This window comes from Parasteatoda tepidariorum, chromosome 10 (assembly GCF_982258835.1).
Source record: "Parasteatoda tepidariorum strain Cologne lab strain chromosome 10, Ptep-v5.0, whole genome shotgun sequence".
In the NCBI taxonomy this organism is placed as follows: Eukaryota; Metazoa; Arthropoda; class Arachnida; order Araneae; family Theridiidae; genus Parasteatoda; species Parasteatoda tepidariorum.
This window is the reverse complement of record NC_141764.1, coordinates 14,838,642-14,865,910: the sequence shown is the minus strand read 5'-3', so window position 1 is coordinate 14,865,910 and position 27,269 is coordinate 14,838,642. Positions and strand designations below refer to the sequence as shown.

Here is a 27,269-nt window from a genome sequence, read left to right as displayed (position 1 = left end):
TTAAATTGGTCAACTTTAAATTTTAAGAGATATTACATCACCTATATCACCCTCTATGTACTAGAACGACCCCAAAAGAATTTTTTTTTTTTTCAAATTTATAATTGCTCTCTCCCTCAATCCCTAGGCATAAAACAAGACATAAAAAAGTTCTGAGGGCAAGTAAAAAGTATTAAATAATATATCGCTTTCAGTTTATCTTATATTGCCTTAAGGAGCGTGGAAAAAAAGAACAAAGAAAAATAAATCGAGAAGTCAAGGCAAAAGAAGAAGGCAGTCAGAACTCTTTTCGAATCTTTCGTTATTGACATGATCCGACTTGAAGCTTCCACTTAGTTCTTACGATCTCTAGTGGTGATAAATGCCCTGCCATCTATGCGCTGTGACCGCCACGATTCAGTTTCGAAGACCGCTTTTTTTCTCTTTTTTTGCCCCTCATATTTTTACTCACCAATATATTTTTTTTTTCTAGCTTGGTTTCCTTCGATCTTTCCATGGAATTTTTTTTTTTGTTCTTGTACTTAAGGGGTGGTGGGGACGATGGAATTTTTTCTTCTTGACAACGTGATGCCAGTTCCCGGGAGTATATCGTTTTCTTTGAGGCGTAAATGGAAAAACTGGATTGCCTTGACTTGGAGAGTCTCGAACCAAGCGTGGAAAGGAAAAATAAAGGAAAGAATAAATAAAATAAAAAAAGGCAAAAGTTCTACTCCGTCGATTTTGACAACAACCGAAAGATAGGGTCGAGAAAGAATAGAATCGACATTTTGTGTTTATGTGTTGGTTAAGAGGTTTAAGTGAGACAAAATGTTATGAATTTCACAATGACTAAGCACGAAAATTGGTATTTTGAAAGCAATAAGTTAAAAATAAAATAATCAAATGCATTCATAAAATATTTTGAGATAAACAGATAACTGTTAATCGCAACTTATAGATTGAATTACTTTTACCAGGGAAAGAAAACCATTTATACATCAATTTAAAGCAGATGCAGCAGTAAGGCTCATAAATTGTTAAAATTTCCAAGCTTCTTTTTTTTTTTTAAAGAGTATTGTTGTTTCAGATTTTCAACATAGTGTTTCAGGCTTGTTATGCATTATTACACTATATTTGAATCACATTTCCAAACAGAGTTCTAAAAGCTGTTTTCTAAAATAAAGGCAAAGCTGTAAGTAGATATTTAGTCAAACATTAAACACTGCTAAAGGTTTTGAACAAAAATTTAAAAAAAAAAAAATCCGGAGAGGTGCTATTTTTAAATTGATAGCAGCAAATGTCCCCAAACTATTTCATTGTCTTTCTCTAAAAATTATTTTATTTTGCATCATCAACTTAGAACAGTCGATTTCTAACAAATTTGTAGTAATCAATGTTCAACATTAAAATGACTTGTAAATTTGAATTCAACTCAGAAGACAAGGTTACTTCTGAATCAAGCATTGGGACAGACTCTCTTTCGTTGAGCACTTCTTGATGAAACAAACCAGCATTCCGCTTTGGCGTAACATGGAAAAAAAGAAGAAAAAAACTCGATTCGAACCATGATTCTTTTACACTCCTCGAACACAGTCTCAGTCTTATCCCATTTATCTATGTGAGCAAGCCATCTACGGGATTCAAACCTGTGTCATCTGCTTGGAAGATGATTGTTCTATCCCCTTCATCACAGTTCACAAGCAGGGTAAATGCTATTTTTTTTTAAACAAATAACACTAAATGATTAATCAAAGAAAATGAAAAAATCGTAAATATGGCATTTATTGAAACCTATTATGCTTTTCGACACCACGTGATGTTCCTTCATCTGCAGAAGCACTCTGTGGCACCGTTACTGCATTTAGGTTTTAATAAATATACTCTTTGAGATTTTTAAATTTGTTTTTATTTCATCATATCTCAAATTATTACTTCTTATTGTTACTTCTCCTTACTTGCTATTTTCTTGTTAATTACACCAAAAGTTCTAAAATTGTTTTCTTGTTACCTACGAACTAATTGTAATATTTATTCCAAATTGTCACATTTCGAACGATTGTGAGCAAAGGTTTCAAAACTAGAGAGCAAAGAGTTTTTTGATTGAAAGCAAGAACTTTTCTGGAGTCGAAAAATTGCAAGTTTTTAATCAATTATTCAAAAAATGTTTCACACTATCGTTAGGAAAAAAAATGAAAGGTTTTTCACTGCTTATCTCGTCACGTAACGCAAATGAGGGTTTCTTTTATCAATAAGTTCTAAACGAACGGAAGCTTGTCTCAATGCTTGATTCAAAAGTTTATTCGTATTCTAGATTGGGTTCAGACCTACAAGGTTGCGAAGTTCATTTATGACAACCGAAAACTGCCCTATTTTTTATTTACTAATAAATTATTTAATTAATTATTAAATTGTTGGTAATACTATTGCTGGTAAAACTATTTGACAAAAGATATGTATTGAAGCTTTTCATTTTTTCTTCTTCTTTCTTTACCGAACAGCTGTTAAAATGTAGCAATTAAAAGGCATCAAAATTAAAATCTCGTCTCCACCAGTTATCAATGCCAAAAGTAAAAACAATTTAAAAAAAGAAGAAAAAAAAACTTTTTTGCTGTTAAAACTATTTGAACGCGGCTAAAAGTTAAAACAAATTTGTTAGACGCTTAGTCTATACACATCCGTCAAACAAGAGAAAACATATTACACTTTACCAACTCTGTAAAAACATTTTTTTTTTTTTTTTTAAAGAAAGAAGTAGTATTCCAAGGTTCGAAGGGGCCATTTTTAAAGGCCAAAAAAAAAAAAAAAAAGTGTGGGATTCGAGGAGAATGTTTCGGCCCATCAAACGTTATCGTGGCCAAGATACAGCACCATCCATCATTTTGCAGGGAGAACCACCCTAATTAAAGATACCCTAAGGTTCCTCTTAAAAAATACGAACGCCAAGTTTAAAACAAAACCTCCGATCACGACTGAATTCTATACGTTGTTTGTTAGTAAGTATACCATATCTATCTATCATCTCTCTCTCTCTCTATGTATATATATATATATATATATATATATATATATATATATATATATATATATATATATATATATATATATATATATATATATATATATATATATATATATATATATATATATATATATATATATAACAGGGTGATTCTAAAAAGATGGGAAAAATTTAGGAAGTGATAGTACACACCCAGACAAACAATTTTTATCAAAGAATGCATGGTCGAAAACAAAACCCAAAACCGCTAGAGGGCGTCAAAGTTTATGTTCTTATATGAGGCAAAAACACACAAAGAACGATGAAGTTAAGTTATAAAAGCAAATTTAATGGCATGTGATTACAATAAGTGTTCAAAACAGCGGTCGGCAGCGGCTATACTGGTACAACGGCGAAGAAAAGATAGGCGAACTTTCCCTGCAGCGGCCGAAAGCTTGGCGACAAATAACGTAGCGCAGTAACTCGCAATAGGAATGGAGCTTTCTCGTTTGCATGAAAAAGCTTTCCAAATGCGCCAGCACCTTTGCGTTTTGTTTTCGACCATGCATCCTTTGATAAAAATTGTTTGTCTGGGTGTGTACTATCACTTCCTAAAGTTTTGCCCATCTTTTTAGAATCACCCTGTGTATATATATATATATATATATATATATATATATATATATATATATATATATATATATATATATATATATATATATATATATATATATATATATATATATATATATATATATAAATTATATATATATATATATGTATATATATATATATATATAGCACAATAAATATAAAAAAGACAAAAATGAAAGAAATAAAAACGTGGAAAATTAAGAAAAACAATAAGTTTTATTTATTGCGCATGATCTGCAAGTATGTAGAATTCATAAAATAACCTCAAAATGTTGAGAAAAGACGCGAAAATTGCTGAATAATGAAAAAAGAAAATAAAAAAGATAATTAAAAAATAAAATAAATTTATAAAAATCTGGAGAAAAAAAAAAGATGTAATCTTTCTAACAGCTTACACGATGATATCCGCAGAAAGGAGTGCTTTCCAATATTGTATCAATATAGCAAAAGAAGTGAGTTTTCTATATATATATATATTGTATATATATATATATATATGAGTTTTCTATATATATATATATATATATATATATATATATATATATATATATATATATATATATATATATATATATATATATATATATATATATATATATATATATATATATATATATATATATATATATATATATATATATATATATATATATATATAGGAAACTCACTTCTTTATCTTTAAGAAAGAAGAAAAAAATTCTGTTTGGAGGATCTCTGCGAGGGATTTCTGTTCTCAGAATTCTAAATTGGAAAAGTAAAGCAGTCAGTTTTCAAATATCCGTATAGGAATTTTACTACTACCAGTTCTTTAATCCTTTTTTTTTAAAAGTTTTTTCAGAAGGCTGGTAAATTTATTAAATATTGAAAGATCGTGTGTTTTTAACATAAATTTTTTTTCTCTGATGGTTTCTTGAATAAGTCTACAACTTTAATTTACATAAAAAAGTTCGGACACTAACCACACGCGAACTTTAAGTTGAAAGCTAAAAATACTATCAAATCTCCTCCCCTTAAAAGTATAATAAATAAAGAAATAAAATACATATTACTGAGTGTTCAATCGACAAATTTCTTTATAACAGGTCCACACCCTCTAGCTTTCAAAAGTCAATTGAACAAAAGAAAAAAAAAAGGACATGTAGACTTTTTTTATTCCATTAGCTACCTCAACTAATGAAGAAGGCATATGTTTTACGTGATACTTACAATAAACTCAATTATGATGTTTCAGTTGTACATTTCGAACATTCGAACATTAATCAAGACAACGATGTACCGTGATAAGAATGATTAATGGTCCGAACGCATCTCACTCCCTTCTTTATGTACACAAGCTATGAATACATAAGTACAGAAATGCTATTTCAACTCTCGTGTATTGGGTGATTGATTATATAGGTTTTTAAACGTTTTTGATAAAATAACTATACATTTTATTTCTCACAGAATGGTTACTTTATTTATTATTATATTTTTTTTAAATTTTATTTAAGGCAATTTTAATTAAACTGAATTTTTTGCAGCTCTTTTAAAGTTCAAAAAGAATAACCAATTAGTATTACATTTTTAAAAAAAAAAAATAATAACTATGGTAAATACGCAATTAAAAGCAGAACATGCCCCATGGAGAGGTCAAAAACTGTTTACATTATTATTTTATTAGTTTATCTCGATTTATATTTCGTTTTACAAGATTATTGTTAACTGAATTATCTACAATGGAGAGTTGAAGAGCTAGGATGGCTCAATGGCTAGAGCACTTGCTCCACAATGACGCGACCTCGGTTCGAATCCCGGGTTGAACAGTCTATTCGTATACCGCTTCTGCCTCCCACTCCCTGCATCTGGCATAGTGCTGTGGCTTTCTTCTCCATGTAACTCAAAAATGGGTTAGCTTCACCAAAATGTCCTCCGCGAAAGCTAGTTTGTCCTGGTGCTTTAAACAATAGTTCCATTTCATAACCAGAGTTGAACAGCCTATCCAATTCTGAGTTTTCCGTATGAAACTCAGTAGGTTTGCTATTTTGAACTCAAACTAGGATACAAGAGAACTCCTGGATCAAGAATCGGGGCAAACTAGTCTTTGTTGAGGACTTTTTGATAGAACTGACCCACAATTGAGTTTAACCCAACAACAAGAGGATTCTATCTCATCATCCGTCTACCACTGATGAAATTTCACGTCACCCCTGAGGTCGGTGCGAACCGGGAGCAGAATTCGTATCAACCAGCTAGCGCCGGGATTCGAACATGGGTCATCTCATTGGGAGGCGAGCGCTTTATCCCCAGAGCCTGCCAAGGCTGCTAAGTTAAATTTTGATAGCCGCAAATCCAAAAATGGGTATGTTATTCAACGCTGGTTATGAAATTAAATAAAAAAATATTGTCAGTGGTAAACTGACCCTGAATTCTCTTACCACAAGAGCTATAAGGAGTTTTTCGTGGTTTTCCTAATCTAAAACGGAAGGAGAGTTCGTCATATTGTTTGTTCTAGAAATTTCCTTGTTTTTCTTTCTAAATTTGAATGCTACTTAATACTTATTGAATGCTTATTCATACGTTATAAAAAAACGAAATGGATATTAGCAACTTTGTGTCAATTTATCTCTTTCAAAAACTATTTTTAATCTAATATTGTTTTTGTCGTTTGCCGTTAAGGCAAGAGGACTGCGCTTCCTCTTGTTTTCCAGTAGCGCCATCTATGGCCAAGAATTCGACTTTTGCTACACACAAACGTGACAGCCCGTTTTACAGGTACGACGCATTCACGCACCATCCATTCGCAAATCATAATTTTGACCGGAACTACAGCATGACCAATCTACGATCCAGTACTTCCAATGGTATTGATTTGTTATGGGAACTTGGAGGACTTTGTGACCCCGAAGATTTAGAATGCACCAGTCACCTTATTGTACAAGGGGAGTCTTCGGCTGGGGCGGGGAACGAACTCACGACCTCTTGAACTTGAGCCAACGCCCTACCAACCAGTCTATCCCGGTCCTATTTTTAATATGTTATATACAATTAATTTTGCATTTTCTCGAATCAATTTTTTTTTTACTTATTAAATTTTGTTAGAAACAATACTTTAAATTACGTTCAGAGAAAAATAGAAGAAGAAGAGTTAAAATAATTTCTGCATGAGTATTTCAAAAATATAACACAATGAAAACTTTTAAAACATACCATAAAGCTAAAAATTTAAAATCATCTGTGTTGGAATACAATTACGTGAGCAAGTGTCGTCATACAGAAGTGAGCAGTGACGTCATACTTTGCAGATTCTACATTATCCTTATCTGCTGGGTCGCACCAAAAATAGCCTTTACTTGAATCAGAAAGGATTCGAAATTCCACCCTTTTTAAAAATAATATACAATAACATTTGAATCCACATTTTACCAAGCGTTTTATTATCGTTGGACACATGGCGCTTAAAAGAGCAGCACGAAAATTTCTTGTTTTTGATGAGAAATATTTTAGATTTGTAAAGAATTCGCAGGCTTAATATTTTTTTAATGTTTTTTAATTTTAGAAATTTTCATAGTTGGTTTGTTCAAGAGGTCGATTTATACACCCGACATACCAAAAATTTTTTATCTTGTAATCAAGAATGAATGGTCGACTTAAACATTGGGCTACACAGTTTATTATTATACGGTTTTACTATTATCATACGGTTTATTACTATATTAATCAATATCCTGATTTAAATTTTTTTTTTGTTGAAAAAATTGTTTTATTTGAAAAATTCTTGGAATTTTAAAAGGTAACACGAGAAGTTAAACACTAGTCCTCTTCATAAATTATGGTATAGATTTATGCATTTTCGAATACATTTGCCAAAAAAGTAATTATTGAAACCGTAGGAAATAATAAATGAAATGAGTAAATAAAATAAATAAATAAAAAAAATAAAAATAATAAATGAAAAAAATAAAAATAAATAAATAAAATAAAAATAAATAAAATAAAATAAAATAAAATTAAAATAAATGGAAAAAAATGAATTAAATTAAAATAAAAGAAATATAATAAGAATAAATAAAACAAAATAAAAATAAATAAAATAAAATACAAATAAATGGAATAAATTAAAAATAAACAAAATTAAATTAAAATAAATGAAATAAAATAAGAATTAATAAAACAGAACAAATATAAATAAATAAAATAAAAATAAATAAAATAAAATAAAAATGAATAAAAACTTTTAATCTAAATGTATAATTCCGCATATAAATTCATGACTACCCCTTCGAATACATCATTCAATATCATAAAGCGAGATAGAATGCTTCATCACATACAAGAGCTTCAAAATTCGCTGAAATTAAATCATGTTGGGTAAAAATTTGCGCAAAAAAATATCCCGTCAAACTAAGAGAATAAAAAATAAAAATAAAATCAATTCGAGTAAAGGTACCGCATGGGAGATGTAAAGGCTGTAAGTGCACAACCCATACACTTTTGAAAAGAGTTCTCATGTCAATGTTCCTTTTAAGCAAAATTGATTGATTCTCTTTTAGGCCCACCCCATGCAAAGTGGATTCTGCTAAAATCGAAAGTCTATTTTTAACGACACAGGCTGTTGCAAAAAGATAACTGATTTACTCACCCCCCAACAACAAACTCCATTTTAAAATAGAATTTTTTTTAGAGCTGTTGCTAAAAAAGGAAGAGAAAAAAAATAGAACTTTTATCATGTTTAGATCGATATTAATCTCGCTATGTTATTTACTGTTTGTTGACGTAGCTCTCGTTTTCATTTTACGAAATTTAAGACAAATAATTTTACAATACAAAAATTTATAATTACATTTTAAAAATTGTAAATCTGCAGTATTCAGATGAATTTTTTTTAAATTAGGTTTGGGTTGTGCAGTTTTTCTTTGGAAGTACGGAAAGGAGGAGGAAGAAAGAAAAGTGTCAGAATTTTATCCAAAATTTGAAACAATAAATTTACGCAGTTACTAATTTAAAAAGTCGTTGAAAGCTTTAAAATGATGTTTTCAGATTTTTAGCATTGTTTGAGTTAAATAAATAAACAAACGGAGTGTATTCCTTAAAAATATTTTAAGTAAATTGGTGAATGAAACAGGTTTTAAACACTTCATCTACCAACGAAAAGTGGGTGGTTTGAATCCAAGAACCATTTTATTCTTTCGTGTATAGGTTCAACACTTTATCGTTATATAAAAATATAAAAAGCAGAGTTTCATAAGCGGTTTTTTGATAAATATTTCTCGGGAATCAATCAAACTTAAAATTTCATGTCAAAATTAACAACCCATAAACCGTAACATTTTATTATCTAGATCTACGTATTTCTAACGAAAATTCAAGTTGCTCACTCTTTCGTATATTTGGCATATCTTATCAAAATATCCATGAACAAATCGTGACTCTAGTTTGAAGCACTCTAGAAAAACGTGAAGCTCTAGTGTGTTAGCTGCTTGGATTATTTTAAAAGTATACAACAGTACCACCGTAAAAACAAATAAAAATATTCAGCACCACAATTTCCTTGATGATAGGATTATATATATATATATATATATATATATATATATATATATATATATATATATATATATATATATATATATATATATATGTATGTATGTATATATATATATATATATATATATTAAAATTGTTAAAGCCACTTGGTTCTAAATAAGTAAAAAAATAACATTTAGGTTTCTAAAAGCTTATTGTACTTAAGGTAGCAGTTGAATTTTAAAAGCACTTAGTTTTTATTTTATTTTATTTTATTTTATAACCGTCGTTGAACAGTCGACCCAATTTTGTGGTTTTACGACTACTAATGTTCAACTCCGTAGCCTTGTAATTTTGAACCCAATCCAGAAGACAAGGGAACTCCTGGATCGAGTATTGGGAGAAATTTGTCTTCGTGGAGGATTTTTTAATGGAGCTAACCCGCATTTGCGTTACATGGATAGGAAGCCACGAGAACCCCCCACGGTTAGCTTGACGGCAAGGGGACTCTAACCCATGATGCGTCTACCACTAAGGATATTTCACGTCAGCACGGTGGTCGGTGCAAGCCGGATGCGGAATTCGTATCGACTGAGATTCGAACCCGGTTCGCCTCATTGGAAGGCGAACGCTCCATCCCCTGAGCTATCACGGCTCATACTTAGTTCTTAATACTATCACTGCTTAGTTAAAGTACTTTAGAACTTAGCTGTACCTGACAGTACATAGAGCTGAAAATTGCAGCCAAGTTTCTTAAGGCGCTTAGTTCTTTGTACTGAACATTACAGTTAGGTTTCTAAGGAGTCTAAGAATAATAAAAATTCCAGTTAAGTTTCTAATGCTATTTATCGTTAAGATAGTGTCGAATAGAGTAAATATCCACCATCATTTTTTTTTTTTTTTTTGAAAATTAAATAAAAAGGATTAAAATTATATTTAGAATTTTCCTCATTCGTGTCCATTCCTGCGGCAGTTGAGTTCGTTTGAGATGAGAGAGGTTTCAGACCATCCCACCATCGCCTGAACCTAGCCACATTTTTCAGAATCTTTTAAAGGCCATGATAGGAATGCCGCGTAACTTTGAACAAGGTCAGATGACGTGGATAGCGCCTGGACTGGTACCGTTCTCTTTTAACTTCCGCACCACAACCAACAAGAGTACTTTCAGTCACGACAGATACAACATGCACCTTGCTGCGTATTCACGATGATCGTTTTCTCAGCTGCCAGGATCGAACTCATAAACTCCAGTTCTCCAAAGAGGCTTCTTAAGAAGACGCCGTACTGCAGGAGAAACTTTTCAATTTTTTTAATTAATTAATTTAATTGATTTTTCCCTCCTTAATTTAAAATTAATTACGGAGGAAAATTAATTTAATTAATCAATTTTCCTCCATAATTAATTTTTAATTTAAAGTACAGAAAAAGTGTGTTCAGGCAAACCTACATTAAGCCGCGAATTTTCAAATGCTGAAAAATATCAAAACGTGAATAAATTATTGGAAGAGAACTCCTCCATTACGTAATCCTAAGTTATCTTTTCACAATTTATTTTCATTTTACTATTTTGAAAATTTATTTTCAATACTTGAAATGTCATGGCTTACTTTAGGTTTTTATGAACTTACTATCGCTGTACAATAAATTTTAAATTACTTATGGATGTGAAAGAGGATTTGCAATGAAAAGTTTTTCCCACTGTATAGTGTCCTCTAAAGTGAAGGGAGAAAAAAAAATGGTATCCAAAGAGTATTTCAAGGGTATTGAACCAGTTCTTATTACTGAGAAATGAAAACCTCGCTTCATGAGCGATCATTTCCACATTCATGTTATCGGAGTTTTTAATATTCCTTTTACATTTAGAATCTCGATTATTTTCAAATTAGATAACTTTTTTGAAAGCTTTTAAGCAATCAAGTTTTATTCACGAAAAAAAAAATCTGATAAACTAAAGTTATCCAGTGCTTTAAATTCTATTTTGGTAGCAAAGCAATCAATATCAGAACTGGAAACAGAATTATGCCATGCAACAGATTTTTCTGAAGTTCCAAAGGAAAAGAATTACTTTTTTTTCATTCTATTTCTTTCTTTTTTTCTAATAATAACTCCCAACAAATATAACCATTCCATTCTCCTACAAATTCGAAGCTGCGGGCGGATTCTTTTTTGTATTCTATCTTATTATTATTATTCTTTTATTCCGCTTAAAAATTAAAACTTTCTTTTTATCCGCAACATCTCGGGGGTGGGTCGAATAAACGTGGGCCCTAAAGAGAAACTTGATAAATGATCGTTTGGCACGCACAAGTATGGACCCAAGCAGAAGGGGAGACGCATGATAAATGATTCTGATGGCAGTTCCTATTTTGCTCGTGTCCAAAACATGGGGATACCCCCAACAGCAACAAAACAACTCAGCTCCTACGATGACTAACTCGGTTGGATTGTTCTTAATACTTGAGGCTCTTTTAGATTTGGGCTTCCAATCCCGATTCCAATTTTTGGTCTTCGCCATCTGGTGTGCGTGCCGATTTATTCGTTCCGCTGGATTCCGATTTCTGCGTCTGCAGATTGCGCCAGCCGTCGATTCCAATATATAAAATGAAAATTGAAAGTACAAATGATGTAACCTGACGCGTACTGGGATTCATTCTATTAAAGAAACTCTAATGATTGTTCAGCTGGGAGTTTAAAAGCTTAGTAATGTCCCTAGAATATCAAGTGTTCGAATAAAAATAATTATATTTGGAAATTGGTGTTAGCAAATATTATAGCATACTCACATAAATTGTAGATTTAGCTAGCCACATACTCCAAAGGCATGTAAAGTTAATGTAAAAGTTGAAAAGATATTTAACGCAAAGCTAAGTCGTAACAGGACGTGTATTGCGATACATTTTATTAAAAATGCGTTATTGATTGTTCCGTTTACAGTTTGAAAGCTTAGTAATGTCCCTAGAATATCAAGTGTTCAGATAAAAATAATTATATATAGATATTAAATTTGGAAAAATATTATATTTTATTCGTCGTGCATTTCGCCTACCATTTGCAGCCGCCGATTCTAATGACATGAAAACTGACAGCAGATGTTCAAAAAGATACTTGATGCAATGTTGAGTTCTCTAACAGGACCTGTACTGGAATACATTTCGTTAAAAATACATTAATGATTGTTCAGTGTGCAGTTTAAAAGCTATGTAACGTCACTAGAATATCAAGCCAAGTAGTTATAAATAATTATATTTTGAATTGGGAATTCGCAAATATTATATGTTTGTATTCGCCTGCTATCTGTAGCCGCCGACTCTAAGGACAAGATAACTGAAAGAAGAAGTTCTTAAAGGTGCTTCCGTTTATGTAATTTTGTTATGACGTTATTCCAGATACATTTTACTAAAGATGATTTAAAATAACTGTTTCTTCACCATCTTGGTTTTTACAATAAACTACTAAATTTTCAACAAAACATTCGACAAAAACTCCTCAATTTCATTGTTTCCAGCATAAAAACAGGTTACGAAGAATTAATTTGATAGAGGAGACTATACCCCCCACACACACCTTTTTTCCCCTCACGACCTCCTTACGATTGCTAACGACGTCTTAGAATATAAGTAATATTTTTATATTTTATATCAGTCGTTGAACAGCCGACCGAATTTTGGGCTTACGACAACTAATGTGTTGTTGTTGTTTCTAATGTCACTTGCCACACGGGCAAGCCTGCTTGGTGATACAGAGTAAATTTAAGGCAGAGTGGGCGTTTCTTGTTTTTCATTGGCTCCATCTATGACCAAGAATTCGACTTCTGTCACACCATACGTCGCACCCGTTTATAGGGCGGTCCCATTCATACATCCATTCATTCGTCCACAGATCGCAATTTTGACCTGAATCAGAGAACGATCGATCTCTAATCCAGTACCCCCAGAGGTATTGATTTGTTATGGAAACATGAAAGACTTTGTGACTCGACAGATTTAACATGCATCAGTCACCATTTACTACACGAGGATTTTTCGGCTGGCGGGGATCGAACCCACGAACTCTAGGACATGAGCCCAATGTCCTACAAAACAAGCTATCCAATTTATGTAATATAGAAAAATCACAAGAAAGCTGCAAATTTTGTGTCAGTCAGTCATAAAGGTTTGACCTGGGTGCCTGAGGCCGAAGTCGTCCTTTACCCATTTCGTGTTAATTTAAATACAATCTTAATAATACAACTTCCTAGAACATTAAGCCTCTTCACACGTCTTATAGCGAATTTAACATGAACGGAGGAATACACTCGAAGTTTCAGAGATTCTGTTCCGGATTTAGTATCTCATTGTTTACCCTTAGTTAACGAGCCATATTTTTTGGGTATTGTGTTTAATATTGTATATCTATTTGATATAGATATGTAATGTTTTCATTGATAATTTTTTGCTGTTATTGTAAAGATAACATTCTTTTAAAATTAGCTTGAAGTCAAACACAGCGACAATTCGGAAGCAAGAGGAAGCCGTCCATATAACCTTGTACATAAAATAATAATAATGATGATGATGATAATAATAATGTAAAATAAAAAATGAATTTTAACAACCTGAGCACAAGAACTTTTATTTGCATAACTTGATTCAATTTCACTCAAGCACATAGTTTTTTTGGTTCATTAGAAATCGCATCAGCTCGTTCGAAAAATGTATGGTTACAGGTTGTGGTTACGTTTATTTAAGTCTTAAATAAGTATTTATTTCAAGCATTTCAATGAGAAATCTTTTCACTGTAACCGGACATTTAACACTCTGATTGTTTTATTGAGCCGGCAATATAAAAATTCAAAAAGATTATAATTTTTTTTTTATTTCCCTTGTGGAAAAGATATATGATCACTTTTATTCGATTTCAAATTTATCATATTTATCAAATTATCAAATTTACTTACTACAAGTTTAACAGAGCCGTGATGGCTCAGGGGATAGAGTTTTCGCCTTCCCATGAGGTGAGCCGGGTTCGAATCCCAGCAGTGACTGCACCCACCACAGTTTTGACGTAAAATATCCTCAGTAGTAGACGGAATCAAGGGTTAGAGTCCCATTACCGTCAGGCCAACCATGGGAGGTTTTCCTGGTCTTCTTCTCTATGCAACGCAAATACGGGTTAGTTCCATCAAAAAGTCCTCCACGAAGACAAATTTCTCCCAATACTTGTTCCAGGAGTTTCTTTGTCTTCTGGACTGGTTTCAAAATTAAAAGGCTATAGAGTTGAACATTAGTAGTCGCAAACCCCAAAAATTGGATCGGCTGCTCAACGACGGTTATATATATATATACAGGGTGGTCCCGAATTCATGGTACAAACTTTAATGGTAGGTACAGGACATTGTAACAATGATTTATTGTATAGGAATGTATAGTCGCAAGTGACGCGGTGAGGCGTAAACAGGGGAAATAAAAGGAAAGAGAAATGGAGTGATCGGTTGGTATCATTGCCGGTAGAGGGCAGTAGTGTGCAGTTTGGTGCTCGATGGATTGGGCGTGGTGGACCAATCCCTTGGCCATTCCGATCTCCCGATTTATCATCGAGCCTCGATTACTTTTTATGGGGACATCTAAAGCATCTTGTTTTTGAGACTCCAGTTGACTCAGATGAGGATCTCGTCGCTCGCATATCTGTAGCTGCAGCAGGTGTGCGTGAAATACCATGCATCTTTGAACGTGTACGCCAATGGCTCCACCGACGCTGTCAAGCATGTATCGCTTCTGGTGGATGCAATTTTGAACACTTACTGTAAACATGACACTTGTCAACAACGATTTCAATAAAATCTTTGTTTTTCCTTTCGGCCGTTATTTCTTCGGTTTACGCCTCACCGCGTCACTTGCGACTATACATTCCTATACAATAAATCATTGTTACAATGTCCTGTACTTACCATTAAAGTTTGTACCATGAATTCGGGACCACCCTGTATACAGTGGAACATCGTTTATACGACGATCACTTATACGACGTTTACATTTATACGACGTTTTAGTGTGGTCCCAAATCATTCCTATTCATTTTAATGTAAAAATATATCGTTTATACGACGCACAGAATCGGTTATACGTCGATTTTTAGATTTTGTTCTTTATTTAATTTTTTATTTTTTCTTGTGTATTTTAAAAAAGGGCGGAATTTGCCAACATGAATGATACAGAAAAGGGTGTCAACGAGAATGCTTGGATGACGACCGTAATTTTTACTAGATGACTGAAAAAACTAGACAATGTTATGAAGTGGAAAAAACGAAAAATTTTGCTATTCATCGACCAATGTCCAGCGCACCCATCGATACTAATTATTTTGGAAAATGTAAAAGCTCTCTTTTTTCCTGCAAATTGCACAAGTGCGCTTCAGCCATTAGATTTGACCGTGATTAGAAATTTAAAATTGCATCATAGAAAGCAATAACTTCAACTCGCAATTCAAAGCATTGTAAAGAATAATAGCAAGAAAATATAATTAAAGGTAACATACATTCAAATGGCTCACTGCAATTTTTCTCCTTTGGTTATTTGTTTGTTTTGCTTTGTCTAATTTAGAAATTTATGTAAATCAACACGTTAAACATTAAAATTAACTGAAAACAGAGTTAGTTTCAGTTTTAGAAGTAAAAATCGATTATACGACGTTATCGTTTATACGACGTTTTTCGGTGGTCCCTTCAGCGTCGTATAAACGATGCTCCACTGTATATATATATATATATATATATATATATATATCAGGGCTCGAAAAAACTCCGAAATTGTGCCCGTCCTCCTTTGAAACTAACCCGTCGCTTCTAAATAAATAAAAATATAATTTTCTCTTATTTATTACAAACATTTATATAAATTGCACAATGAATTAGTAGTTACTAGGATTACATTATACAGTAATACGCATTACATTATATAGTATATACTAGGTTACTAATAGCAACCTAGTATTTCTTTTATGAAATAATTTAAATGACAAGGGTCAAGTTATCTGGAATGTCAATTTATCCGAAGGTTCTGCGTTTATTAAAAGAAGCAAATATGACGTTTGCTAGTTCCACAATCAAGCCAATGATTTACTGAGGTTTCTGCACAGAAATCTGGAAGGGGTTTTCCATTCAGGCAGATGTTCATAATTGCGTTTATAACGCTATTTGCTTAAGGTGCGTAATGTGTTTTTTTTTTTTTTTTTTGTAAGTTCATTGCTGAAAAGCCCCTTTCAACCACTGCAGTACTCCCAGACAGAGAAAACATCAATTCCTCCATACTCAGTATGTTGCTGTATATCTAGATTAGAGGGTCATTTTAGAAGTGAGGAGCTAGACTTTTGTAGGATAACAAAAATTGAGAATGTATCACAAACAATAACGGGAAAATGGCCGTCCGCGCGGACGTCGGATTCGAAAAATTCGTTGTCCGCGGGGAATTTTTGACCGCCGAGGACGGGCGGACGGATGGTTTTTCGATATATATATATATATAACGGGTTCGGGAAAAAATCATGAAAGTTCATACATGCTTACTAAATTACAAATATAGCATATGGAGAGAATCACATTGATAATGCCATCCTATACTAGTGAAATGGAGTTGCATTTTTGTTGTGCCAGATACACTAAATAGTATTTTATTTTATTTTTATTTTCTGTACAGTACAAAGTAGTTCATTTTCTTTGAAATTTCTCTCTTTTTGTTGAGTTATTGTTCTTCTGATAAGTCCCATGGCCCGAAAAACCATGAGCGATATCTATAAAGGAAATCGTTAGCCCAAAGGACCTCAAAAAGGAAATTTTTTATAATGGAGAGGTGGAATTAAGAAGAAAATTGACGAATCACAAACATAATGTTCGCTATAAACGGGATTTGTTCGTTAAAAGCGAGCTATGCTCCATAGGAATTAATATAGTATTAGATGAGTTACATCCGGGTTCGCATTTAATTCGAGCTTGTTATAAATAATTTCTACTCTATATCTTCTTCTGTGGGTAGAACTAAAGTAAAACCCAAAATCAGTTATTCATCTCTGATTTAAATTCTAAAAACATAAATGATGAAATGAAAAAAATTATGAAATAAAATTATAACTAGTATAAGACATAAATTTAAAAAATATCATAAGAAATACCTTTTCTGGCGTCAGGAAGTCGAGTAAACATGTATAAGACAACTAAGATATTATCCGATCTTCGGCCAATTTCGCTTCAGAATCTTTGAAAAGAAGAACTTGACTGAATACCGGGAACTCCCTTCGAATTTTTTTATTCTGCGTGTCCAAAAAAGCTTGGTCATAAATCATTCGTTTGTTGGCTACGTCGTCCCGCTTCTCGGCCAGTTTTTCTACCCGGGTCGATATTTTTTTATGGTGTTGACGGGCACAGAGCGTAGATGAAGGGATTGAAAGAAATAAACAACAATAGGGTTGATCTGAGATAGAAATAAATTTGTTGAAGGGATTTCCTTAAAAAGAAAACAGGTAAACAACCGAGGTAAGGTACAAGAGCTGAATAAAATGAAATCAGCCTAAAAATAAACTGCAAAAATATTTCAAGTTAAAAAAAAAAAAAAAAAATCAATAAGAAAGTTGTGATTCCCTTATTACGATCACTGGTTACCCATTGGTTAAATGCTTTTTCTTTTTGGATTGACTCCGTTAAACATTTCAAATCATGGGTTGCAAAAACTGTTTCAAATGATGTTTGTCCTCTTGTCGTTTGATTGGTTTTCAAATCCTGCCTATGTACGTGTTTCAAGTCGTCACAAAATACCTTTCCTTCTTCAGTATTCATATTTATATTGAAATCACCGTCAAGCCAGTAATTATACGTTAATAATAAAAAGAATATAAAAATACTTTAAACTATTATTATGTAAATGCATTAAAAATGGCTGCTAGTGAAAATAAAAAGAAGAACAGCAGCTGCCGACATAGCAACGCATGCAATGACGACGCATGCGCACTGTTTACTATTACTCTTGAACACAGTTGAAAAGCGAGTGAACGCCATCAACTCCAAACCAAGACCCATTTTGCCAATGGGTAACAAAATATGTTAATTTTTCTCTTTCTTTCCCCTGCTCTCTTCCAATAATTGAAGTTATTCTAAGTTAAAAGTCACAAATCTGCACTTTCGAGAAAAACCAAAAAAACTGCGTCGATTGTGGAAAAATTGATTTTTATTGCTTCTAAATAGTTGAATTCTTTTCTAAAGGCAGTTTAGAAAATTACTCGGTATATGATAATCGGTGATTGATATTATAAAATGAATAAAAACTTGCTTTCGTAAAAATGTTACTAATTTAACATTGACCACTTCAATTATAGATATCAAATTTTAAAGTATCTTTTTAAGTAAATTTTTCTTAAAGTATCTTTTTTAATAGCAGTATCTTTTGATACGTAAGTCAAAATTCTTGATGGGCCAATCAAAAAATTTTGATGGTTTATCATGATTCCAGTGCGATTCATGGTGTCCAACATTTGATGGTCCAACATTTTCCTTTAATGCGTTCATGGTTTTTGACATGCCAACAAACTTCCATCATTCCATGATGTAAAATACTACTTTAATACTATGATGGTTAACCATCAAGAGAAGTTTGATTCTCATGGAACAACAATCAATGATAGCGCATGATGGTTCCAATTATACATTTCCATTCTGGTTTAATGGGAATTCCTGTTGCTTTGCAGGAATATACCATCAGAACAATTTGGGTATTTTTATGTTGGATCATCATAAATCAGTCCGAATTCCTACTTTGGGACGATGGTTTTTCATAACCGTTAACTTGACAGCAAGGTGACTCTAACCCATGATCCGTCTACCATTGAGGATATTTTACGTCACCACTGTGGTCGGTGCAGGCCAGATTCGGAGCTCGTATCGCCCAGCTTTCGCTGGGATTCGAACCCAATTCACCTCATTGGAAGACGAATACTTTATCCCCTGAGCCATCATGGATCGCTACGGCATTATCGTTTGAATCATGTACAGTGGGAAAAATAAAAAGGTATATCTCTTAAACTGTTGTTTGATAGTAAATTTTTCACAAACTGACTGCCAATTAAAAAAAAGGGAGACCTCAAGTATGCAAATTAATTAGTACTAACTAACTAGTAAAATTTCGGACCCTTTAATGTTAGTTTCACTTTCTGCGAATTCAACCATATCCCAAGAAGTCTTAAAAGGAATGAAAAAAATTTGAGCACACAATTATAGAATTCTCCTATTTTGAAATATTAATTCAAAGATAATTATAGAATTTTTTTAACCAAGTAAAAATTTTTTTTTTTAAATGTTTTATTAATTTATTTAATAAGGGTCAAAAAAATATAGAATAATAAGATATGCAAATTTTTACATTATTTTTAGATCTTCAATTATAATCGGAACTTAGTTCGTTAAAATCCTATCATTAGAAGAAAAGATATTCAGAGGGATACATTTTTTATTTTGCGCACAGTACCTTACAAGTTTGTCATCTAATCAGAATAAGAAAAATGTAGCATGCATAAGTTTAGAATTCTGATTTTTCTTGTAAAATTATACCAATACAAAATCTTGTTTTTGTGAAATTGGAGCAAAGAGAATTTTTGAGCATCAATTAAATCGGTTTTTTCCATGCAATTTAAACAAAAATTAATGTAAATTTAAAATCAGACAGAAGTACAACATGAAATGACCTTATTTTATTTTATTTTATTTTATAACCATAGCTGAACTAATCTTCTAATCTAAATTTCTTCCGGTTTTAGGAAGCTTGTTATTGTTTACATTCAGTTTTGATATTAATTTTCTTAAATTTGCTTTAGGCTCACAGCTAGTTAGAATTTTTAAATTACAGAAAACTCTTATGAATGGTAAAATTACACGTAAATTTGATCACAAATTTCAAGAATAAAACTTCCTAGAATATCAAGCCTGTTCACACATCGCCTCGTAAACATGACATAAGCGGAGGAATACACCGGAACTTTTCTAAGTTTCTTCCGGTTTTAGGAAGATTGTTATTGTTTACATTCAGTTTTGATATTAATTTTCTTAAATTTGCTTTAGGCTCACAGCTAGTTAGAATTTTTAAATTACAGAAAACTCTTATGAATGGTAAAATTACACGTAAATTTGATCACAAATTTCAAGAATAAAACTTCCTAGAATATCAAGCCTGTTCACACATCGCCTCGTAAACATGACATAAGCGGAGGAAAACACCGGAACTTTTCTAAGTTTCTTCCGGTTTTATGAAGCTTGTTATTGTTTACATTCAGTCAACCAGCCATACACCAAGGGCTATTTTTCTCAGTTTTATAAACCAAGGCCCTAATATTTATCGTCTTTCTCTAAATATTTTTGATTGTGCTGATTAATTGAGCGCATTTGGCTGAAATAATTAAGAATAAATTAACTTTAAAATCTGCATTAATTCCTTTTTACTATATTAATCGCAGATTTATTATCATTGGCGACATTTGTAGCAAAGTTACAATTGACTGTATTGATTCATTAAGAACAAATGCCGGAATAGAATAAGAATAAATAAACATGACTGATAACTTTAAATTCTCAATATCGCCCAATAAAAAAATCCCTACAAAAGCGAACAATCATAGATCAACAAACACCATTAATACCCTATCATTGACTTATTACTTTAAATCAAAAGTCGTACAACCTTAATAGTTCTGTTGACAAGGTTAAAATCGTATTATTACGATAAGGAATTGGAACGATCCATTATTGGTCAGAAAGAAATAAAAAAAAAAGAATGTTCCTTTTTTTACCTCCCCCGTTTTACCATCAATTATGTTGATTGGCACCCAACTCAAGGAAACAAGTCAAAAGTAGAGAGTGGTAAATAAAAGGACGGGACCCCAAAGTTTGTGGTCGGGAGCTCCACTTCTCAAAGAGCTTTTTTAGACAAACTCCTCCCACTTTGGGGTGGCCCTCCTGTGGCCTTTACAAGAGGACCCCAAATGCTCTCAATGTTTTTCTTTATAGCCTCAATATGTTAATCGCTAAGTAGTGTGTATTTCATTTGCAAATGTGCCAAGCCCTGTAAAAATAGCAAAAACTCATTTTAAAACCCTAAAAAGAGTAGAAAGATTAGCTGATGAATTTCGTAAACTTAACTGAAAAATGTTTTTAGAGCTAATTACAATAATTGCAAGAAGTGTTTGTGTGCTCCAATTACTCCTTGTGCTGTGGGAGGGAAATTTGGACAGTAGGTGAAAGGGGAAATTTTAACCCCTGATCCTTAAAATTGCTACAAATTTCAATGAGTCTATTCGGAAAAAAACATTTGAAAAATGAATTTTTCTCCTTGGTTAGGCAATTATAAATTAGCAGTAGTATGTTATAAATTGAATTTTAAATGTTTCCGTGTTTTTCAAATATTTAAAAGTAATAACAATGATGTTTGCTGCTAGGGAACAGCTCTATTTATTAGAAGGAGAAAAAAAGTAAAAAGCGACTTAGTTCCAAGCTATTTAGTATTTATTTATTTTTAAACATTATATCAAACAAGATCAGAGCTCAATGTGGACTACTTCACCAAAATTAGCATTTTCCTGAAACTGCGTATTTATTTTGTTTACGTTTACGCTTTTGAAACACGTTTCCATTAAACCGAATAATTTAAAATCAACGGTAAAAAAATAAGTTATGTATTAAAAAAAAAAAGAAGAAGCTGAATTTAGAGATAAGATTCGCTTAGTAGAGGAAATCGCCATGCTATTATAGATGGCGCTAATGATGCTTTATTAACTTTGGAAATAGGTACTACTGGCATTGTAGTAATTTTTGCTGTTTTAATAGGTACAAAATATGCTGAATTAAGTACCGAAGTTTCTAATATAGGTACTCAAGTAATTTGTTCTCACACTACCCCTCACTTCTAGAAAAGAAGAAAATTGCATGATTGTGATTTATTTTGATCACCATGAAGTTGATCTTTTCGAAGCAATAAATAAATAATTAACGTCAGAGAATGGTTAAACCTATTACCGCTGCGGGGAGCTTTACACTTTTAGTCGGAAAGCGTTGCCACTTGAACGCGCTTTCAAGAAAATGTGCAGAATCTTTTTACAAACTTTTATATTACAGTGGAAACTCTACGTGAAATAGAATCGTAATTTTTATTTTATTCATTTATTTATCTTTTAATTGTGTCAAAGAATGGAATAAACTATCTTAAAATCATTCTAGTTCTTTAAAAGAGTTCCCTTCAACAGAGAATTATTTTTCTTTTTCAATTTTAAAATCTTTATAGCTTAACATGAATAACCAAAAGTTGGAACTTTTTTTTCTTCTTCTTCTTGGAAAGAAAATTAATTCTGGCGCTGAAAAGCGATGAATACAAATTTGGTGGTGCATTATTAGCGAGTGCCTGATCGATCAAAATGCTAACAGCTCCTTCTAACTTCTTTATTTCGCGCAAAAATGGAAATAAATTAAAAAGAGATTTCTAAAATAAGTTCCGTTAGTGAATAAATCAATCAAAACATGAAAGTCATTCGTAACCGATCATTTGGCGTCTTTTTTTGGAACGCTCTCTTCTGAAAGAGTTGTTGACGTAAAAACAACCTTGTCTTTGCGTCTGATGTGAAAATTAGTGACTCATTTATCATTCCTTCTTTTCTCTAAACGTTCATTTGTCAAGAGACACAAAAGAAAAGAAAAAAAAAGAAAAGGGTTTAAGTTTAGTAGTCCTCTAGTGGATGCTAATGGAGTTTATGAATTTTGAAATATGTCTAAGGAAAAAAAAAATTCTTTTGTTTTGCTTTCTGATTAAAGGAAGAGAAAACATTGAAAAAGTTGTTGCGCTGGAAGGCGTAAAAGAAACTAAGTTATTCCAAACATTCACGTTCGCTAAGTTATTCTAAACATTTCATTTCTTTTGTGTTGCCAAAATAAATAAAAGAAGAATATTGAGTCAAAACTCTGCATTAAAATGTAAGGGAGACGTTTGTTTATTCTTATTCTTTTTTTATTATAACAAGAAATGCGCATGTATTAATTAATTACATTAACGTTCAAAATTAAGAGTAATTTCTTATTTCGGCGTTTAACTATAGAATCATTGCACCTAGTTTCTATTTGGGAAACTGGATTATATTTTATTTGAAGATAAATTTACCTGACCAAATTATTAGACGCATTGTAAGATTTTATGCAAATACTTAATTATCAGGTATACAGCATTATTGTTTTTACGTGGCTGAAACCGGTTTACATTTGTTTATGTTCGTGCATCAATTGGTTGACATTGTAACGCCATAAAAATAAATACAAATAGGAAGTATATAAAAAATATCCTGAATAAAAACCCATTACATGTATGTTTAAATATAAAAGTATTGCCTATAAACTCGTGCAAATCATGCATTTTTTAAAACATTGCAGTGCGTCTGATAATTTGATCTAATTATTATAATATGCTAATATAATACCAGATATAACAAATATCCTATATTTATATAATATAGTCTAATTTATCCAATCGTCTAATTTATATTATATATCGTCTAATTCAACCAATTGATACACGAACGTAAACAAGTGCAAACCGGTTTCAGTCACTTAAAAACAATAAAGCTGTATAGTATCACCTGATAATTAAGATTTTACATAGAATCTTATAGTGCGTCTAATAATTTAACCGAGGACTGAACATAATACATACCAACTATTCAGCAATTATAATACAAATCATCTAAATCGAAAAGTATGAAACAGTAGTCACAGAGCCGTGATGGCTCAGGGGATAGAGCTCTCGCCTTTCAATGAGGCGAACCGGGTTCGAATCCCAGTCGATACGAATTCCACAACCGACTTGCACTGATCACAGTGCTGACATAAAATATCCTCAGTGGTAGACGGATCATGGGTTAGAGTCCCCTTGCTGTCAGGCTAACCTTGGGAGGTTCTCGTGGTCTTCCTCTCCATGTAACGCAAATGCGGTTTAGCACCATCAAAAAGTCCTCCAGGCAGGCAAATTTCTCCCAATACTCAATCCAGGAGTTCCCTTGTCTTCTGGATTGGGTTCAAAATTACAAGGCTACGGAGTTGTACATTAATAGTCGTAAACCCATTAAATTGGGTCGGCTGTTCAACGACGGTAATAAAAAAAAATAATTAAAAAAACAGTAGTTACAGAATCAGGAATTTAGAGAAAAAAATTCTTAACTAGGGATTATGATCCCTTCCTAATCTATTTCTAATAATTTATCTACGATAATTATCTAAGATCATACTATCTTAAGGTGTGAAAAATAAATTGGAGAAAAAAAATCTATAGCAATTAGTCTATCGAAAACTTTATTTGGAATAAATGAGGACTTGGCAGAATAGCTTGTAGACCAATCACAGTTTTAAGCATTTTCTCAGCAAATAATACCAGGAAAAACTACACAATTTTGCTTGCTTTTCTGTTTTATATCGTGGACTTTTGTAGGGTATCGGTAGCTAGAATCTTTACTTACAAGCAAGTGATAAAAAAGAGGGAAAGGGAATTATCTTGATTGTCAGCTAAACGGCACCAAATCTCTTAAAGGGAATTTCTCTAATGATCAATATTTCCAAGAATGATTGCCAATTAACTCTAAAAATGTTCTCTTAAATGGAACATTGAATACGCATGACCCTTAATGAATGTAAAAGTATATCTCCGAGTTGGCATTAATAAGTAAAAACCATTTTAAACTGTTAGTTCATAGAAGAAGAAAAATTTTTAGAGGCATTTTATATTACTTATACACACCATGATTTCATGCAGAAATTGAATTAATTTGAATGTCCCTGTGTGTGGTAGTTGGTTTCATTCACTTACCAACACTGTTTTCAGGCCCTGGGTAGTTAACGGAAATGGCTTATGGGTTGCAGTTACCCTTCTCAGACGGTTCTAGATGTCCTAGTATTCCAAAGTTAGGCGATAAAGATGACTAATTCATCCATCGAATATTTTCACTTTTCAGATAAAGATTAAGCAATTAGAATGAGCTTCATGACGATGGTAATGAGTTGCCGATCACTAAAATAAAATCATGGGTAACTTCATTCCTAAAAAGACAAATATCATCAAGGTTTCCTCTTTTAAATCTAGCCACAGAGTTTCTCCAAAAACATCAAGGCATATGTGGTCATCCGATTGCCTAGATCAAAGATGGCGAATATATGGCACGCGTGCCATATATTTCGGCACGTGGCATGTATTTCGATAGCAGGAAAGAAGTTCATTCGAAATTTAATATCAGCGGCTATCTAAAATATGTGTGATTTTGGGCTCAGTTATAATATTTTCCAAGATCTGAAGGACAAGTGCCCAATTCACTATGGAAGTTTATAGCATTAGGGGAAAAAAAAAAGGAGAACTCAAAGTAAATTACAAATTATGAGAAAATTGAACGTATAATAAATTTGCACAGTGTTGTGAGCAGGTGTTTTTATCAAAGAATTCTACATAAGCGATTGTAAGAAAATGAGTGGTATCAAATTTAAAACAAGTTAATATCTAAACAACAGATATAGCTTCACAATGTGTTTATATGGTTGAAAGCAGTGACATAGGCATTATTAAAAAAAAAAAAAAAAAAAAAAAAAAAAAAAAAAAAAAAAAAACTGTAACAAGCGTCTTACTAGACACATGGGAATAATAAACCACAATTTAACTGGTACACAAATCAAAAATAGTTCGCCATCTTTGGACTAACAATCGAACATCTCAACTATTGTTAGGTAGATACCGCGTCCTTGGTTCACGCGTTAAAAGAGAGCTATCCCAGAATATCTAGCATGCACGTTCATGCATGCACACACGAGAAATTTTTCGTCTCCTCCATTAATATTTTATTTTATAACCGTCTTTGAACTGCCGATCCAATTTTTTTGAGCTTAGCTAGCCGTAGCTTTGTATTTTTGTACCCAATCTAGAAAACAGTGGAATTCCTGTATCAAGTATTGGGAGAAATTTGAATTCATGGAGGACATTTAGATGGAACTAATCGGCATTTGCGTTACATGAAGAGGTAAATCACGAAAACCTCAAATGGTTCGCCCGATGGTAAGAGGACTCTAACCCATGATCCGTTTACCACTGAGAATATTTTACTTCAGCACTGTGGTCGGTGCGAGCCGGGCGTGGAATTCGCATCGACCAGCCATCGCTGAGATTCGAACCCGGTCTCCCCTCATTGGAAATCGAACTCTCTATCCCCTGAGCCACCACGCTCCATTAATATAATAAAATTTCAAGTTTAGAGAAAATTAATTCTGTTAAACTAGGAAGTTTTCAATGCAAAAAAAAGTATTTCTAAATATCAAAACGCAAACAAATCTTTGCATAATAACTTTCCTACTGCGTAATTCTGCCATAATATGTAAATATTTTAATACTTAAAAAAAAAAAACTTGGTTTATCTGTTTTTACTCCTTACTTTTAAATTACTTATAAAAGAGAAAAAATATTGCCTACGAAAAATCCTTCTCGGAATGTAACGTTCTTTTAAGAGGGCGAAGAGGGAAGCGAATTCTTTCTAGGGTCAAATGGAAGGAATAATAAATGTTCTATCACTCTAAAATTTAAAATAACAAAGATAAATAAAAGTAATTTTAAAAAAATTATGTCATCATACGAAACTTAAAACTTATTCCAGCACATTAGCCCCCATAATATGAAATTAGTATATCATAGAAAACCGATTTATTTGAAATATTCAACAATACTATAGATATCAAAAATTTGCTTCGAAATTTCGATCTTCAAATCGAAAACTACTACTGACGGTACAGATCACGCGATTTGTTTTAAATAAAACAGTTTATTTTTCGGAATCAGAACTTTTGTTTCAACACAGAAACTCTTTAAATTGGTATGAGGTTGCCAAGCAAAGAGAAACCATTGAAAAGTTAAAGATTTTCAGAATCGCAATTAATCTAAAGTAGAATATTTTTATGACAGATTCCTTATTTCCGTAACATTTCAGAATAGATCGCGTGTTCAGTGGCTGCGTTGATCGCCCCCCTTTCTCTATGCGAACAGACAAACAGACAGACCGGTAGGACAGGTTTCGCTTTTAAACAGTGGCATAATAGTTGCGAAGTGTACCAGATGAAAATGAC

The 27,269-nt window shown here is 32.4% G+C and overlaps 1 long non-coding RNA gene across 7 annotated transcripts in view; it reads right to left on the bottom strand.

Annotated features, from left to right (window-relative positions):
* The window catches only part of LOC107455688 (uncharacterized), a 105,242-nt gene that overhangs the window by 31,244 nt on the left and 46,729 nt on the right, over positions 1-27,269 (bottom strand). Inside the window, exon 2 of one of the 7 annotated variants that reach the window (XR_015429929.1) lies at positions 17,279-17,610. The exons of the other annotated variants lie outside the window; for them this stretch is intronic. This is a non-coding gene — a long non-coding RNA (uncharacterized LOC107455688). The remainder of the gene's footprint in view (positions 1-17,278; positions 17,611-27,269) is intronic. 7 annotated transcript variants of the gene reach the window in all.